Raw genomic sequence first — 16,687 nt, 5'->3', positions numbered from 1 at the left:
GATACCTGAGGCTTTGCTGTATCTACCCTGACAGGCTGTGATGGCAGGCATGTTAAGTATTAACCATACTGCGTGTGGCAATTAGAAAAGGAGACAGGTAAAGAACAGAAAATTCAGTGTTAAGGTGTATGGAACAAGAATTTCAGTCACAAAATTGTTTGCACCTCCCTGCACTGGTGCTTCATGCAAATCTCTGGAATATATTTAGCATTATTCTCATCATCATAATTAGTTAGGGATAATGAGTTAAATAGCCTACAAAATACTGGACAGCATTTCTGTAATGGCGCTAGTTTTGGACAGAAATCCGATATCCTAATTTTTGGCTTCATAATTTCATATCTGTAAATCCTATCTCGAATTTACATGGCTCTTTTTAATTTTGGAGCTAATATCAGCAGTTAAGGGCACTTCCCATTCCTACTTGATTCTCCTTAATCTACAGACAAAACTTGGTTGCTTCTTCCTGCTCCTTGTTGCAAGACCCTTGAAAAGGATAGGGTGTTACCTGATTCTATCCATATATACAACAGAAAATAATAATTAAAGCAAATGTTGCATTGTGAATTACAGAGAAAATTTGAATTCAACATCTCTTTCTAAACGTGTAGAAAAGAGTGAAATATTCCTACTTATATTAGTGAAGACAGGTTTTTTCTCTGTTTTGAGGTTTTTGGGAGCTCATGTTTTTTTGTTGTTGTTTACTGACATAATGTGGCATAAACATAATTTTTTCCTAGAAACTGAGTTACTAGTAGAGGAAAAAAGGATTCAAGAAACACTATCTGTATCCCTTTTAGTGCTCTTGCTATACAAAATCTTATTTCCTTGGAAACCTGTATTATCACAGACAGAAGCGTTTCATGGGTTTTGGCTAGATTTCTGTAAAGAAAGTTTGTTGGGGTTTGGGTGGTTTTGTTTGAGTTTTTTTGATCCAAGGTGAAGTGTGAAGGAAAGCTGGCATTCCCCTCCTTTTTAAGCATTTCTGGAAACATTGTGTATGAACCCATCTTACTTGCCAGCGAACATGTAAGAATCAGGCTATGTTCCAGAATGAAATAATCTATTAGAAAAAAAGTCAGTAATAGATGAAGTCAGAGGCTTGAATGGGGGAATTGTTCTAACGTTTGTGAGCCATTTTTTTACTTCGTTGAGTATAACACCTGTCTGTACTCACACACTCTTCCAAGGCTGGCGCAATTTTGAGAAACTTTATAGCAGATTCTTGCCCTTGTTTTTTTTCTCTGGAAATTGGAGTAAGAGAAATGCCTTTCTGACAATCTTTTTCTTTGTTTGTTTCACAATGGCCTCACAACGAGCCAATTTTGTCTTCCCTTCCAGAAGACGAGAAGACCTTCTTTAGACTTAAAATTTAAATTTAAAATGGGACCAAACATTTAAAATTTAAATCCTTTAATCTGGCATGTTCTAGCTCCTAAATACCTAATATACATGCAGAAGTACAAAGTCTATAGGAACCTATTATAGGCATATCTTTCTTCAGTCGTATAATAGATGTGGGCTGTTGTCTCGGTTTTGGAGACAAAAATCAGGAGGAAACACTCTGGAATGAGTGTCTCCTCCGAAGGGAAAAGGGCCTCCCCTTTCCCTCCACCAATAAGACAAGTGGGTCACAGGAAGTAAAAGTGGGGGAAAAGACACCAAAGTGTTTATTAACACACTAACAAAACAGGGTAGAACAGGATAAAAAAACCCCTCAAAATGCAACAAATTCCTGGAGAGGAAACAGAGGTGGGCTTGGACCAGCGAGGCCACCCCATGGGCCCCCTGGACCGGCAAGGAGGGAAGGGAGGAAGTGAGGCAAGGGGAAGGAAAGGGAAAGAAGAACAAGAAAAAAACCAACAGAACGTTTTCCCAGCTAGCCAGAACACAAAGGAACCCCAGAAAAGCAGCACAGTGCTCCCAGAGCGCTCCCTCCCGAGCCCTGCCCAGAGCCTGGAGCCCTTGGGCTGAGCCGTTCAGCCGCCCCCTCCGGTCCCTGGCTCCGGCCCCGCCCCCGGGTCCATCCTAAAGGCACAGCGTCCTCGGGCATTGAGCGGGCGGGTAAGGAATAAAGCGGCTTCATAACATCACCCCAGGACAGCTGTTCAAAGACTGGTAAATGGATTGTCATAACAATTACACGTGTGGTTGAAATTATATGAATAGTGAGTTCTGAAGTGGCCTGCCATGTAACTTACACAGAAATTCTAGATTTCTGATGGTATGAAATTCTATGTAGTTTTTTTCATCTATGGTGATTTAAATGTTATTTTTCAATGCCACGTACTCAGGATAAAAACTAACATAGTCCCTAGATATGTGTCTTGAACCTAATTTAAAACTGTTTCAGAAATGATAATAAAATGAGTTCATTGGTTCATAAGAACTTTGAACACCACTAAAAAATGAAGATTTTCAGATTTAAAAAAATACTCTTATTTAAAGACGATTTTGAACTCTCAGATTCAGAATGTTGTTTTTTTTTTTCCTGCTGGATGCTGAATGTGGGGGTTTTCAATAGCATGGAAGATAGAATTTGGATAGAAAAGTGGCATCAAATTTATATACAATTTTTTTTTTTTTTTAAGGGAGCAGAATTTAATGCATAAGATTAAACAACTTCTGTAAGAAAATAATGACAACAGCACTAGAATGATCATGACTGAGTAGCAAGAACACCTACCACCCTGCTGCTATGTGAAGACTGACATTTTGTTGTTACTGGTTTTTATTTTTTGTTTGTTTGTTTTAGGTTTTTTTTTTTTTTTTTTTTTTTTTTTTTTTTTGCATTTCCTGGAGTCTGCTCCTGTAACTCTTGATATGAAAGGGAACTATCTAGTGGCAGTGCAGGCCTATTACTTTATTATTATGAGTAGTTCACAGGAGGAAGAAGAAATTAATGCACTAGTCTCTTCTTTCTTCAAGTTGTTGTTCCCCAACACATTTTTAATAGAAAAAATGTGTTTCTAAACTTTGGTTTTCAGTGCAGACTCCTTTTCCCACTCTTTCAACTACATGCCAGTATGTTACTAAGAAACAAAATGCAATTTGAAGAAACTGTGTTCATGCACTTTTAAAAAGGTTCAGTATTAAGTCTTTGAACTGCTTTAATTCCTGCCAGCACAGAGTATATGAGTTTCTTTATTAAAACCATCTTTTTTTTCTTTCCCAGCAGCTACACTTGCATTCTTAATAGTTGTAGAGTAAATTCATTTCACCACAATTTGCAGGGTTTGTAGTGTTTTACCATTAGTAGTACCTTTCAACACTGAGTAACGTTAAAAAGGAGAAATAAAAACCTCCCTAAAACTGAAACTCAACCAAACAAAAAACACACCCAAAAGCTCCAAACAAAAATGTATTTATAGATTAATAAGCCAATCTATGGAGGAAATGGTTGGCTTCCTATTGCTTGAAAAGCATATTAAAAGCCTAATAAATTTAGAGGTTTGGTGGTTGTCTACTTCTGGAGCTTTGCCAAGAGAATTTCAGGTTGATGTTGTTGCTATCTGTCTGAATTCTCTCTCAGCTACAGTCAAATGTTACTAACAAAATTCAGTGGTTTTGGACTTCAGAAGCAACTTCTTTTTCTAGTAAACTAGACAAAATTATTCATCCTATTAGCTATTTTGCTGAAACAGAAAGGAATATAAACTGTTTTACTTCTCAAAGAATTAATAAACACTTCATTACCACATGTTTTTGAATGACTAATTAGTATGCTATAATTATGAACTGAAATTATTATTGCATAAGAGACTATTATTTTCTTATTGGATAATAAGGGCTATTTAAGGCTCTCTGACTCCAAAAACTAAAGACAGTTTCCTATGTGTAGTCCATTAAAACATGTGGACCATGTACAATGTAGACTAAATCTATATTGGCTTTCTTACATGTGCTTGGATCTTGATGTACACAAGGGTACTGGCTAATGCTGAAGGGGTGGTCTTGGGGAGCCAGTCTCACACAGATTTCTCATGTTTGAGCATCTAGTGGGGTTGTGAACTAAGCCACTGCCACCCCCTTTTTATAGTAGGAACTGTCAAAGAAATATTTTAGGATTTTAAGAATTTTGAAGAAAAATAGCAAATATCTTTATTCCTGTGAAACATTGAATATGAAATTCAAACTCTGAAACAAATCAACGAAATGACAGCATGTTACAAAAAGCTACCTGGGTTGGTTGAACACAGGAAACAAATTTGTTTGCTGGACTTGAGTAGACCATTACATATGCATTCAAAATTTGTGAACAGTAACCAGAGAGACAAAGTACTAAAACTAGCTGCTCCTAGGGTGATACAGGGCTACATTAGATGAGTTGCATTCTAATAATTAAAACTAATGGGTTGCAGAATTGCCACAAAATAAGGTCTAATCCAGTTGCTTGTAATGTAAAATGACAAAGCAGTACAGCAATAAGTAGTCATTCTCTGACATAAAAAACAAACATGAAGGGCTAAGTCCATAAAGTTGCTTCGTTTGGTGTTGGTCCTATCAGTAGATACTCTAGAATGTCCTCTGGGGATTCTTTAAATCCCACAGATTTGACTGAAGATGCAGATAACTCCCCGGGTTCTGCTGTGCCAGAGGCTGACTCCTTTATGCACCCAGCATGAGTAATGCTACATATTCTATGCGTGAAAGCTACATATTCTTGTAGCCTTCAGGGAAAGCAATTTCTGTAGGCAGATTCTTAGACACAAACACAAGCTGTGTCTTGCAAAAGTATCAGCACTCACTTCCTGGAAGCTTCCTTTAAACAAATGTTCTTGGCTTGACTAAAACCAGGTTTAAATTCCTCCTTCTGCTCAACTGATATGAGAATTATTGCGATGCTGGTCTGTAGCAGCCTATGGAAAATATTGTAATTATACCCATGTTTCTTGACAAGTTGCAAAGATTAGATCTCTTCATATTGGGAAAATGTGAAGGAATTTCCCTATACTTGTGATGAATATCCAAAATACTGTAAAGCTTTATTCTTTTTTTTTTGGGTGTTGTTTTTCTAATGTTGTATTTCATCAAGCTTTTGAAAATTAATTGTTTGAACTCTAGAACAAGAGTTAGAGCTTTGACTTTTCTCTTCCTTTTTACCAGTTAGATCATGGTTTGGCAGATAACCCTTCTTCTGTGTTGAACACATCAGAAACAACGTGAGGCTGAGATTACAAGAATTTTGGTCCAGCACCCAAAGACATGTTACATTTGTTTAAATGTTGCATAGTTTGATCCTTCTCCACTGAGAATAAAATATTATCCATACTGTAAGCTTTGGATTCTGTTTCTGCCACAGAATTTGTGTTTCAGCTTTGACTTGAAGTGTAAATAGTGCAGATGGTTTTTAAAGAGCAATATAAAACACCAATCTATCTCAGGACTTTGGCTATGAATGAAAGACTTCTGGTAAATGATGGTGAAGTCTGAGGAAAGAGAAATTTCAATATTGTAGTATTACTTATATAATCTTGCTACATCATATGAGTAGCACAGCTGGGAGAAGACACAGCTGTAATGATATACAGAAAAATTTTACAGAGTTTATACTAATCTTGTTCTAAAAAGATGCCTTCTTTACCTGTTTTTCTGAACACCTCAGGCTTTTTACATGTAGCTGTCAGTCTTTTTCAGTGAGGGCATGCTGTATATATTTGATTGTGACAAATACACCTACCTACTTCCTCCAGAGCTCCCAGATGGGCAGTCCATAGTAACTATTGGTCATTGCTCCAAAACCGAATCACTTCTTAGTAGCTATTACTGTAATGCATAACCAGTGCAGCAGTAGTTCTAATAGGTTCTGATCTTGGTCATGGCCCTGTTGTTTAAATATTTTCTCACCCCTGAATAAATTTGTATTCAGAGAGGGGAGTCAGCAAAAAATGGTACACAAGAAACTTGAAGATATCTCAATTTTTAAGAGAATTTTTAGCATCTTGAGATGCACTGTTGATTGTAGATCTATGTTGCCAACAGATCAGTTTCCTAAAAACAAGGTTATATTTTAAGATGCTTAGGACTGACATGTTTTGCTAGAAATTGCTGGGTGTCAGCTTCAATTGCTTAAAGCATTTGGTTTCCATAATAAACACAGAAACACTGTATTTAGTAGAGGGTAATTCTGCAGAAACCGAAGTGTGTCACTGATACTGATTGAAATGTGTCTCAGGATGAGGTGAATTTAAATATTTTCATTGCTCAGTATGGTGCATTTTTTTTCCCCTGTGTGTGTATATATATATAAATTCATGTATTTATTAAAATATGCTATCTCTACTGGGTAGGATTTGGCCTAGAACTTGATTGCTGTTGCACTGAATTGCTCTGGGCATCTCAGGACAAACCAATCCATGGTGGACACAGGCAGGGTTGGGGGAGAAGTTCTTACAGTCAGCATAAAGTAGGCAAGAGTGACAATGATAGGGAGGAGAGATTAAGATAAACTAAGATTCTGAGAAGTCAGAGGAACTTGGCCATTGAGATGATCCTCTTCTAGTCTCACTTCTCACCTCACTTTAGGGAATAAGTTTATTTGGGAAGCGTGTCACATTTGCCTCTCAGTGGGGCAAGGTTCCTGACAGCTCACTAGCTGCAGTCGGGCTGACAGTGGTTATGAGCCCATAAATGTAGTGCCAGTTTTCAGTGTCTAGAAGACTTCCTTGCATGTGGAAAAGTGCAGCACTAATGTATGTTCCTTCTGACCCTCTAACAGGGATTTGAATTAATTTTACCCAAGATAAACACTGTTGATGATCTTTTAAATTTTTGGAGGTAAAAAATTCTGTAGATTCTGAGTTTTTGAAAGCTTAAATTTAGCAAGACATTAGGAAAGGACGTTTGTATGAGACCACAGTGAAGAGGAATATTTTAACAGTTTGACAAAAATACTTAATTCTCTTCCTGATGTCACCCACTTCCACTTTTTCTAGCTTTTGAGATTTCAGAATAAGAGAGGTGTGAGAAATTGCATTCAGTCTTCTAATATCACTTCTTAAACTGTATATCTACAACTCAGTACACATTAATTTATTCTCCATGTAATTAATATGAAGTGGTTACGGTTGGGTAACAGTTTTTTCTAAATTGCTTCCAGTATGTAGAATGTTTGATGTGTTTTTATTGCTTTATTTCATTTTGTCAAGATAATATAGTCTACTATATTGGTCTACGTACGTATAAACTGGGCTGAGGGTTGTGTGCTAAATTTAAAAGAATGTTTTAACAAAACCAGTAGGAAAGCTCAACCTGCACGACTTATTTGTGTTGGTGTTGATAACAAATAAAACAAGGAAACAAAAATAGACTTATCTCATGGAAGTTGTCAAAAAATTGTATCTTATAGCAACACAAAATAGCAAAAGAAGAATAATATCTGTCTTTGTTCATGTCCAGAACCTAATCAAATGGCATGAAGAAACAAGAATTTTAGCAATAAACCAGGCAAAGTTGTTATTAATATAAATTCCTAACTAATCTATTGAATATTCTAGAGGAGGAAAAGCATTCCATTTTTTATTTAAGCAAAGTATTCCTGTTTTGATAACTTAAAAAAAAAAAAAAAAGGAAAAAGAAATATCTATTTGGAAATTTGCTTAATAAAGGGGGGAAAGTTGGCAATAACCTCACAAAGAAACAGCAAATGCAATATTCTATCTGGTCTGAGTTTCTTTTTCTCATGGTTCAGACACTACAATGTAAAATCCATTATTCACACAGCTCAGCTCTGCAGTAGGCTCTAATGCAAAAATACACCACATCAGAAATGTGAAAAATTGAGACAGAAACCTTAAACTGATAAAGCAGATCCACACCAGAGGATCATACCTTGAAATTTATATCAGACAATACCAGAATTTGTGAGGATTTCTTTGCTTATTAACCCTGTTCTAAATCATACATGTACACTCTAAATTGTGGGTTTACTTTTTAAAATTCTAGCTGTGTGTATGAAAGCACCACTCATTTTCTGTTTTGGAGTTCTTTTGTTTTTTTTTTTTTTTTTTTCATTGGCTTTATATGCAGAACTTACAAAATCCATAATTTTCCACTGTGGGTTCACAGCATTGTTCTAAGGAAGGCCGTGAAAAGCTGCTTCTGTGGGGGGAGCCCAGCAGTATTTCTAGCACTGCAGCTCAAACAGAAGGCTGCAAACACTTTTTGAGATATTTTGACAGGGTTTTATTTTTAATCAATATCAACAGAAATAAAATCCTTTGTGTTCTTGTGTGGTTTAAAGGAGAAAATATAGGCCATCCCGAACCATCCCGAAGTGTTTAAAAGCTGAATAAGGACATATTGAGAAAGCATAGGTTTATTTCCTGTCTTTTTCCTACAGAAGAATGCCTTTTTGCTGGGTTATAACTTAAGTGTGTCTCTTTCCTTGTAAAATGTTGGGATGGGTTTTTTGGTGTGTGGGGGGGTTTTTTGATTTTTTTTTTTTTCCTCCCCAGAATTAATTTGTTTCTGACAAAATTTAAAGTTTTAAGAAATCCACTTTTCCTAACTAAAAATAATTCTGACAAATCCTCCAGCCAGCCTCTGCTAAGGAATAGCATTCTACCTGGTTTTAAAAGTCAATTTAATATTCAATGCATGGTTTGTTTTTCAGTGCACTTTGCTGCAAAGCAATAAATATCAAAGCACCATAAATTAACACTTTTTATAGGTGGTATACTGACACTTTTCTTACCAGTGACAGGAATATTAAAATTTTTGCAAGTTTTAAAATTATTAGGTTGTGCTAGTTGTGCTCATAATGTAAAAGGAGCAGAACGTGGGGGTGTTAATAATTATTATCTGAAATGAGAGTATGATAGAAATGTCTTAAAGCCATATTGTTGATTTCCAGTGAAGGACTTGATGTATTAATTGTTTGATGAAATACCAGGAGATACCTGGTTTTGTAGGGGCTTTAGATGACTGAGCCCAAGAACTGGAATCCTGAGTGCATCTGGCTTGCAACTTTAAGGTTTGAGTTATTTTAGTACTTCAGAAGCTGTTTATGAAGAAATGAGTAAATAAGTTTTTGCAGATTTGCTGGTAAACTTGAAAGTGTTGGCCTTATAATAAAGGTCAGAGTCACAGAAAGCTAAAATTGTGACAGTGAAATCATGAAAGTCTATGCTGATGGAGGGTGGGAGAAGGAGGACAAAGAAATACTGATGTATTTGGGGGGGGGTTGTGTGGTATTTCTTTTTTTTTTTTTAAATCAAGATGAACTCTGAGTGTCTAAGACCTGTGAGGAAACATTGAGACTCTAAATATGGAGTATTATTATAACATCTGTTACCACTGATCCCTAATCAAAAAGTAACTTGTTCATTCTGTTACTACAACCAGTTTTTGCATCATTACACTAATGATATAATGAAAGAACACAGGGAAGCATAGTCTTTAAAAGTGGCTTTGGCATTCTCTGGCATCCAGCAGTGTCCTGGGAAACAGGTTCTTCCAGTTGGGCAGATCTGCAATAGGCAGAAAATATGTGCCTTTTACAAAGGTGAGCCTGGTGATTCTTGAGGATATGAAAGGTGGCCTGGTGTTTTGAAGAACTGACAGTAGGTTTTGGATGCCTTACCTAAGACAGGCTAAGGGAATAGAAAGTGCAGGGAAAATAGTTCTAAGGGGAAAAAAAAAAGAAAAATCTTGGACTCTTTCCAGATTCTACAGTTACTATGAACTGTATTATGAGAAGATTGTAGGGTCATGGTTGGTATGGAGTTGCTGAGTGACATGTTTAGTGAGAAAGGATGCCAGTAACTGCCAAAGCCCAGAGATCTCCCACAATGTATTTTATTACTGTTTTGTTTTCACTTCCAATTCTCTGTAGCATTTGCTGGGGAAAAACCCCTCAAAACTAACCAAATGAAAAACCTAACCAAACAAACCAAAAATCACTTTCTGCTTTTTCTGAGCATTTCTTCAGTGTTCTTAAAACATTTTGACTAGCATTTTATTTATAGACCTGGAAGGAGAGAACAAAACAGCAAATCCCTTACAGGATTTTCTTACAGGCTACTTCCACATGTAACTTTTTATTTCTTTTACAAGTTCTTGGGAGATATGTTTCTCAGAATGTCTTTAAACGTGTCACTGAAAGAAATTAATACATAGAATTTTATTAGAAAAACTGTGGTGATTTGTGCTCTGGGAAAAAATTTCAACACTTGCTGATAGCACTAAATACAAAGAAAGCAAACCATCTTCTATAAAAATAAGCATATGACATAAACCACCGCTTTGTTATTTTTAAAGTGAGACTGAAAGTACAGGAGTTTGTGTCTGAGATTCTGTTAGCTTGTGTGTGTAGTTTGTGTCTCAAAGCACATTAAATGTCAGTGCTAGGCTGATCAATTTTTTATGTTTTGAAGCAGAATGCATGGAGTTCCTATGAGGGAAACAAAAAGTATTTTTATTTGGCAGAATGAGAATTTCACATTGCGGAAAAAAATCTGCAGCCTGGTATGGCAGATGGTGAGGACTACAAAGCAGCCATTGGTATTAAAATTGAATTTAAAATGTCCTAGTGGTTATAGGTTTATCGCTACGTGAACGGATGGCATATATAAATTGAGTCCAATAGCATTTGCCTGATGCAGATGCTCTCATTTGCTTGGATGGAGCCATTGGAAATGGTCTGATTCTGGTTCTGGGAGAAATGCAGGTACATGCTTAAAAGCCTGCCTTCTGTGTCAGAAAGGATTTGCTTTTTCAATGCATTTGAGAAATGTTGCTGTTTTGTGCCTGGATTCATAATACAATGGGTTTGTTAGGCTATGCAAACAGTGCTGCATTGGGGCACTTTCTGACATCCATTTAAATCGTACTGGAGGGGTGTATCTGGGAGTAAGCAGGATTTTTTTCTCTAGGTGAAAGGAAAAATAAACACTTTAACCATGTATTTTAAGAAGGCTGACCAGAAATTTAAATGTTGGATGCCTGTACTTAAGCTTGTAAACCAAATCTTAGTTTGATTTTCTTTTTCAAGGTATTCAGCACTTTTCATAATTTCTAAAGGGTACTCTATGTGCTGAGTGCCCTTTAAATTCTGTCTCTTTCATTTAAAAACCATAGTGAGATGAGAAGTTTAAACTAGACTGACTTCTAGCTCTAAAAATTGTAGTCTGATTTCATTTTCTAATCCTTGCTACACAAAATTATCAGATATGGTTTTGCAACTTTAATTGAATGAATTTATTGGTGTATTCTCATTATGGGCTTTATGCACAACAGAATGGCACTAAGAGAAAGATAAAGCCTCAGTTCTGTTAAAGCAGACCATTCTCTAAGTAGTTACACACAGGGATCTGGCTCAGCACTGAGGAGGGTTGATGTGAACCACACCTAGGTGAATGGCAAAAGCAAGACATGCCAAGATCCTTCAGAAGATTGGTAGAGATTTTATTTAAGCAAGACTAGTCTGGCTCAAGCTGTAATGACTGAAAATTGTGACCACTTGCTAGCTGCTCAGTAAAAAAAGTCTGTGGTGCTACAATTAACATCTCCCATTTTAGTTTTAATACAACAATTGATAGAAAACCTAACAAATTAAATTCTTTTGAAAGCTGATCATGTAGTGACTAAGGCAACAGGAATGTTTTGGAAAATTTGCATGGTGATGCATAATTGTCTTCATCTCTGGGGTCACATTATTCCAGCATATTCAAGCGAACACCTGAATGTCAATTTTTAATTTGTTCTCTCAAACCCACCAGTTTCAATTTTTGCTTTCAATATGCAGTTTTGCGAATAATACGATGAGTTGAAAACACCAGGAAGATTTTTTAACTTTAGAGACATATTTATTAATGCATTTTTATTTTGCTATATTCCAATCTAAAAAAAGAAAAAAAAGGTATTTTAGAAAGCTGTTGATGTGGGACTTTTTTGGGGAGAGCTACAAGAATGACACATATGGATGAGGCCATATGTGCCTAAGATGTTACAACACCTTCAAACTGACTGACTTTCTGGAACTTTTGGATCTATTTTGTTTAAGCCCAAATTGTGGTGATGTGAGAGAAGTTCAAAATCTAATACCTCGTCTGGATTTAAGTATTTCATGAAAGGAAGCTGAAGAGAATGAACAAGAAGAGCAACCAGCTTCTCATTTTCAACAGCTGTCTGATAGCAATACAGGTGCTAAAATATGGTAACTGTGTGTCTGGAGTGAGAGGCAAAATGGATAATTTTTAGTTGGGTTTTCTTACCTAATTTACGTAACCTGCCCTGCATGATTTCTTCAAGGGTACATATTCCTGTTTTGTAAAATATACCAGGAAGTTAGACACTTGCTAAGGAATCAATCCTCTATTCCAGACAGTGTTTCAGTTGCTGAATTTCACACAGGAAGTGAGATGTATTACCCATTTACCTTCAGAACAAGTCTTTAGTTGTGCCAGATTAAGTTTAAATGAACTATTTGAATGCAACATTCAAATTGACACCACATTTATGTTTCTTTATAAAAGACATCAGTGAAGAAAAGCAGGGTTTTGGCTCTAGAATTTAATTGGCATGGATAATGGACTTAACTTGGAGATTCTGTCCTTCAGTGTATCTTCTCTCAGACTGTGCCCTGAGGGAGAGACATTTCTTATCCTGGTTAATGCATGCTGAATTTTATAGCAGAATCTTCCTTGGAAACCTTAAAAAAAGTCCAGGAAAATACATTCCTTTCAATATATATTTACAGCTAAATATTTCAGAAAAGAATTTGGCATCCTTTAAATGAGCTGAGGAATGTGTCCCTCACTTGGAACTATAAGAAAGGCTTTGAGAGAATTGGGGATATCTCTGGGTAACAACTTCTTGGTTTGACAAAGAGTAAAACTGTTTCCTAATGCTCAGGAGAATTGTTAATGGTAAAATGTCTCCCTATATGAACTTTCTGTTGTATATGAAATTGTACATGATCAGACATGCTAAATGCAAACATCTAAATACAAGAATGTAGCTCATGATTGATTCTTGCTTTAGACTAACTGTGAAGTCAATGTACTGCTCTCTGATCCCAATAAGTTTGAGAGGATAAGTGTTGGAGAATTGAGCTCTTGAGAGACAGAGAGAGTAGTGCAATATTCATAATTCCTTTAATGAGTTAAGGGCTTCTCAGTCCCTTACGGACATAGAGATTAATTTAATTTGGTTACCTAAAGGACAACTAACTTGCTAAGTTTATGACCCTCCCTGGTTATTTCAACCAATTCCTTCCATTTGACATATATGCTACAATTTAGAGCAAGACAAATATTAGGAGAAAACAGTTCTAAGTAAATAATTTAGCTAACAGCAGTGAAAACTTCTTCAATAATGTATTAATCAGAAAACTTTCAGCTACCCCTACCATGAATAATATATATTGAGTAGTTGTCATGAAAAAGTTCCTAACACACTGCAGATAAAAATTGTTCAAGTTGCTGTAGGAAGACCCAAAGTAAAAGCCTTTATTCCCTTATGGTTTAAGTTCAAAATTTGCACAAAATTTCAGGAAGACAAAACTGAATGGTAAACCAGTTTAGGATAAACCCCTGTATATTCTGTACCCATATTATGTGAATAGAAGATTTCCATACTTTCCATAATTTTTCATACTTTTGTGGACACTGAACAATATGAACTTATGTGACTGTCTGAAACATAATTGTATAAGGCTCATAAATTTTTCTGAATTTTCAAGAAAAATGAAAAACATGCTGAAGACTTACAGTTCAACAGTTATTAGAAATGCTTATAAGATGGTTCACATACTTTTTATCTTGATGATTTCACTGTGCAGGTTATCAGTGAAGCATTTCAATTGGCATACTGTGGAAACAGGAATGAAAAAGAATAGTGAGAACCCTGTCCCGTCCTGTCTCCAACAAGTCTTGGATGCTTTTTTTTTTCCTCACACAGAAATTATTTGAACACATTTTACCTGGTACCAAGTAGAGATTAAATTTTGGACAAAAGTTGCCATAAAGACAAATGTTTCAGAATATACAACAGCTGGAATACAAAATGCCATTTTTTGACTTTGTCTCTAGTCTGTCATGGTTTGTCAGACCCATTTTTATTTGGAAGATCAGATTGGTTTGCTTGCTTGACCAGGATGCTTCTCTTTGCCACCTGTGCTGTCACCATAATAGCTTTGATACTACCTATCTGTGAAACCCCTTGGAAAACAGAAGATGGTGAAGAAATAGCCCATTATCAAAAACTCATTGCTGCAAGTTTATATATATATATATATATATATATATATACACACACAGACACAAACACACTTTTAGTCTATCTGCAGCAGTTTCTGAGAGAAGCTTTATGTATTACTGTGATTTAGGTCCTACCTGTGTAAGAGAGGTTTTCTTAATTAAGTATATTCAGTTTATTTATATTCAGTTTAAATATATTCAGTTTCTCAACATCACACTGTATGGCTATACCCATCTATATTAGTAACAAAAATCAATGGCATATTATGTATCTTTATATCTCAAAATCTTCATAATTGCCACCAAATTTGTATTCTCATTAACAAAACAGCCATGAGTAGATAATCACCTCAGAAAAGGATTCGCATTTGTACTGCAAGCTAGGTAATGCACATAGTATTAGAAGCTAGAAACTGATTTACCAACCAATCATAGACCATAAAATAAACAAATAAATCCATGATCTTAGGCTTCTAAAGTAGTTAGCAGACTTTGAGTACTTTTAGTATCAACACCATGTCAAGGATTTTTTTCTCTTTTTAATTTTTTTTTTTTTAATGCAGATCCTGGCACTTTTTCTGGTTTTAGTCAAGGAATTCCTGTTATTTACTGCTGCTGTTTACCTTCATATAAATGAGTCAATTTTATGACACAACTTATGAGGAAAAGTTGTTTTGACTGAAGTAACTGAGAGGAACAGCAAAAGTACTAAGAAATTTAATTTGAAAAGAACTAGAAAATATTCTGCCCTCTCCTATCAGAGATAAAACTATTTAATGTAGACAGAAGACCATACGTAACAAAAGTTACCTACGACAACAGAGTTGGTAAACCCAAGAAACTCATTTAATACTGTAGATATTTCTGAAACTTAATATGAGATGTTAGTCTGATGGGGTGTATCTGCCATCTGGTGCCTAAATGTGCAGTGCACTAGAAAGGGGAAGAATTGGATGTTCAGGTGTCAAGGGTTGCCTTCATTGTCAGCAAGCAAGTGCTGTTAAGTGGGGACAAAAAATATCCCTGTTTCTACAAGGTCTGAAGGGCCCATCTAATGTTGTTTAACCTGAGCTGATACCAGTTACAACAGATAAAATATTAACAAATGCAGTTTGGGAGGTGGGGAAAGACAGAAATACATCAAAATGCAGCAATAAACATGCTCAGTTTGGTCAGTCCAGACCACTAAAAATGGTGATCTTGGCCTACTGAACAGTGATGATGGTATCCTAGTTAGGCTGCCAAACACAAAGAATGGCAAAAACTAAATGTTTGCCAAGAAAAGGAGGACTGCAGCTGAATGTCTGGTTGAAATCATACCCAGATATAATGACATCGCTTTCTTTCCTGCCTGATTAATATGTAATTTACATCAAATTAGACATCCTTGCATTTGCACATGTATGTAATTAGGCTGTGAGGGATCCATCAAATTGTCGAGCTTGTGTTTATTTCTTCCCTCTGTTCCTCTGCTCTGTGGCCTTTAGTGGCTACTTTTAAAATCTTTCTTCTTATCCTTTACTGCTATCTGGTGGTGTGTGCTGGAAAACCTTGTTGAGTGCTCTCTTTTCTCACTTCTAATGAAAAAGCTTAAAGAATGCTTTAAAGCAAAGAACAGCAATTGATTTTGATTTACAGAGGCCTCCACTAATGCTTACTTCTCTGCTTTTATGGTACAAGTGGCTGTTGAACACCACTAAGATATGTTTAAATTCAAAAACTGGTCTTATTTTCTTGACATGGAAAATGCAGTTCTGAGAACTACCTACCTGCAGCACAACACTGAGAGGAATGAGACCCTTCAGGTGCTAGCATGGAAGATTATTAAGTTATATCCTACATAGTATATTATTATCCTGTTTATTTATATAATTCATATTATACCTTTCACTTTTAGCAAATTAGGAACTTCCCATCTGCTATGGGTTGAAGCAGTAAGGAAACCTGCTCTGGCTGGGTGAGTGTGAGGGGAGTGCAGCAGGGCACTGTGGGCTCTCTGGACCTGCCAGCTGTGAAGGGCCTTTGGTCCCAGCAGTGAGCACTCTCTTGAGTGGGGACTGTGACTATCAGAGAGTCTTGTGAAGTTTCCTTAATGCACTGACATGTTTAGGATCGATTTCTTAAATTCTCAGGTGGACTGTGACATCACCATCTTTCTAAAAGTCAGAGTAAACATCCAGAGGTAAGTCCAAGTCAAGGGGTCTGGAAGAGTAACCAGGAAGGATGAGTAGAAATCTAAACTGTAACAAAGTTCAGGATGGACACAAGAAATGAAATTGCTGGAAGCAGCGGTTTATCAACTGCTTTTAGTTGTATTTAAGATGGTTACAGGATCTGACATAAACTTCATTGTTGAAAAGGGACTTTTCTAGAATCTACTTTTTCACACTGTATATTTTCTTTAAAAAAAACAGATTTGCAGAGTATAATCCAGAAATAAACAACAAATGCAGACTTTTCTTTCATTGTTGCCATTTTTAGTGATA

The 16,687-nt window shown here is 36.1% G+C and overlaps 1 protein-coding gene across 6 annotated transcripts in view; it reads left to right on the top strand.

The window, feature by feature from the left end:
* FSTL5 (follistatin like 5) overlaps positions 1-16,687 on the top strand; it is a 386,298-nt gene that overhangs the window by 28,277 nt on the left and 341,334 nt on the right. The window contains exons 2-3 of one of the 6 annotated variants that reach the window (XM_069013597.1): positions 16,099-16,158; positions 16,334-16,383. The exons of 4 other annotated variants lie outside the window; for them this stretch is intronic. The gene's annotated coding sequence lies outside the window, so the exon portion shown is untranslated. The remainder of the gene's footprint in view (positions 1-16,098; positions 16,159-16,333; positions 16,384-16,687) is intronic. One more of the 6 variants, XM_069013598.1, reaches the window with a different exon arrangement.

Source organism: Aphelocoma coerulescens, chromosome 4, assembly GCF_041296385.1.
Source record: "Aphelocoma coerulescens isolate FSJ_1873_10779 chromosome 4, UR_Acoe_1.0, whole genome shotgun sequence".
NCBI classification, from domain to species: domain Eukaryota; kingdom Metazoa; phylum Chordata; class Aves; order Passeriformes; family Corvidae; genus Aphelocoma; species Aphelocoma coerulescens.
Note: the sequence above shows the minus strand (reverse complement) of the source record. Positions and strands in the feature narration are given on the sequence as shown.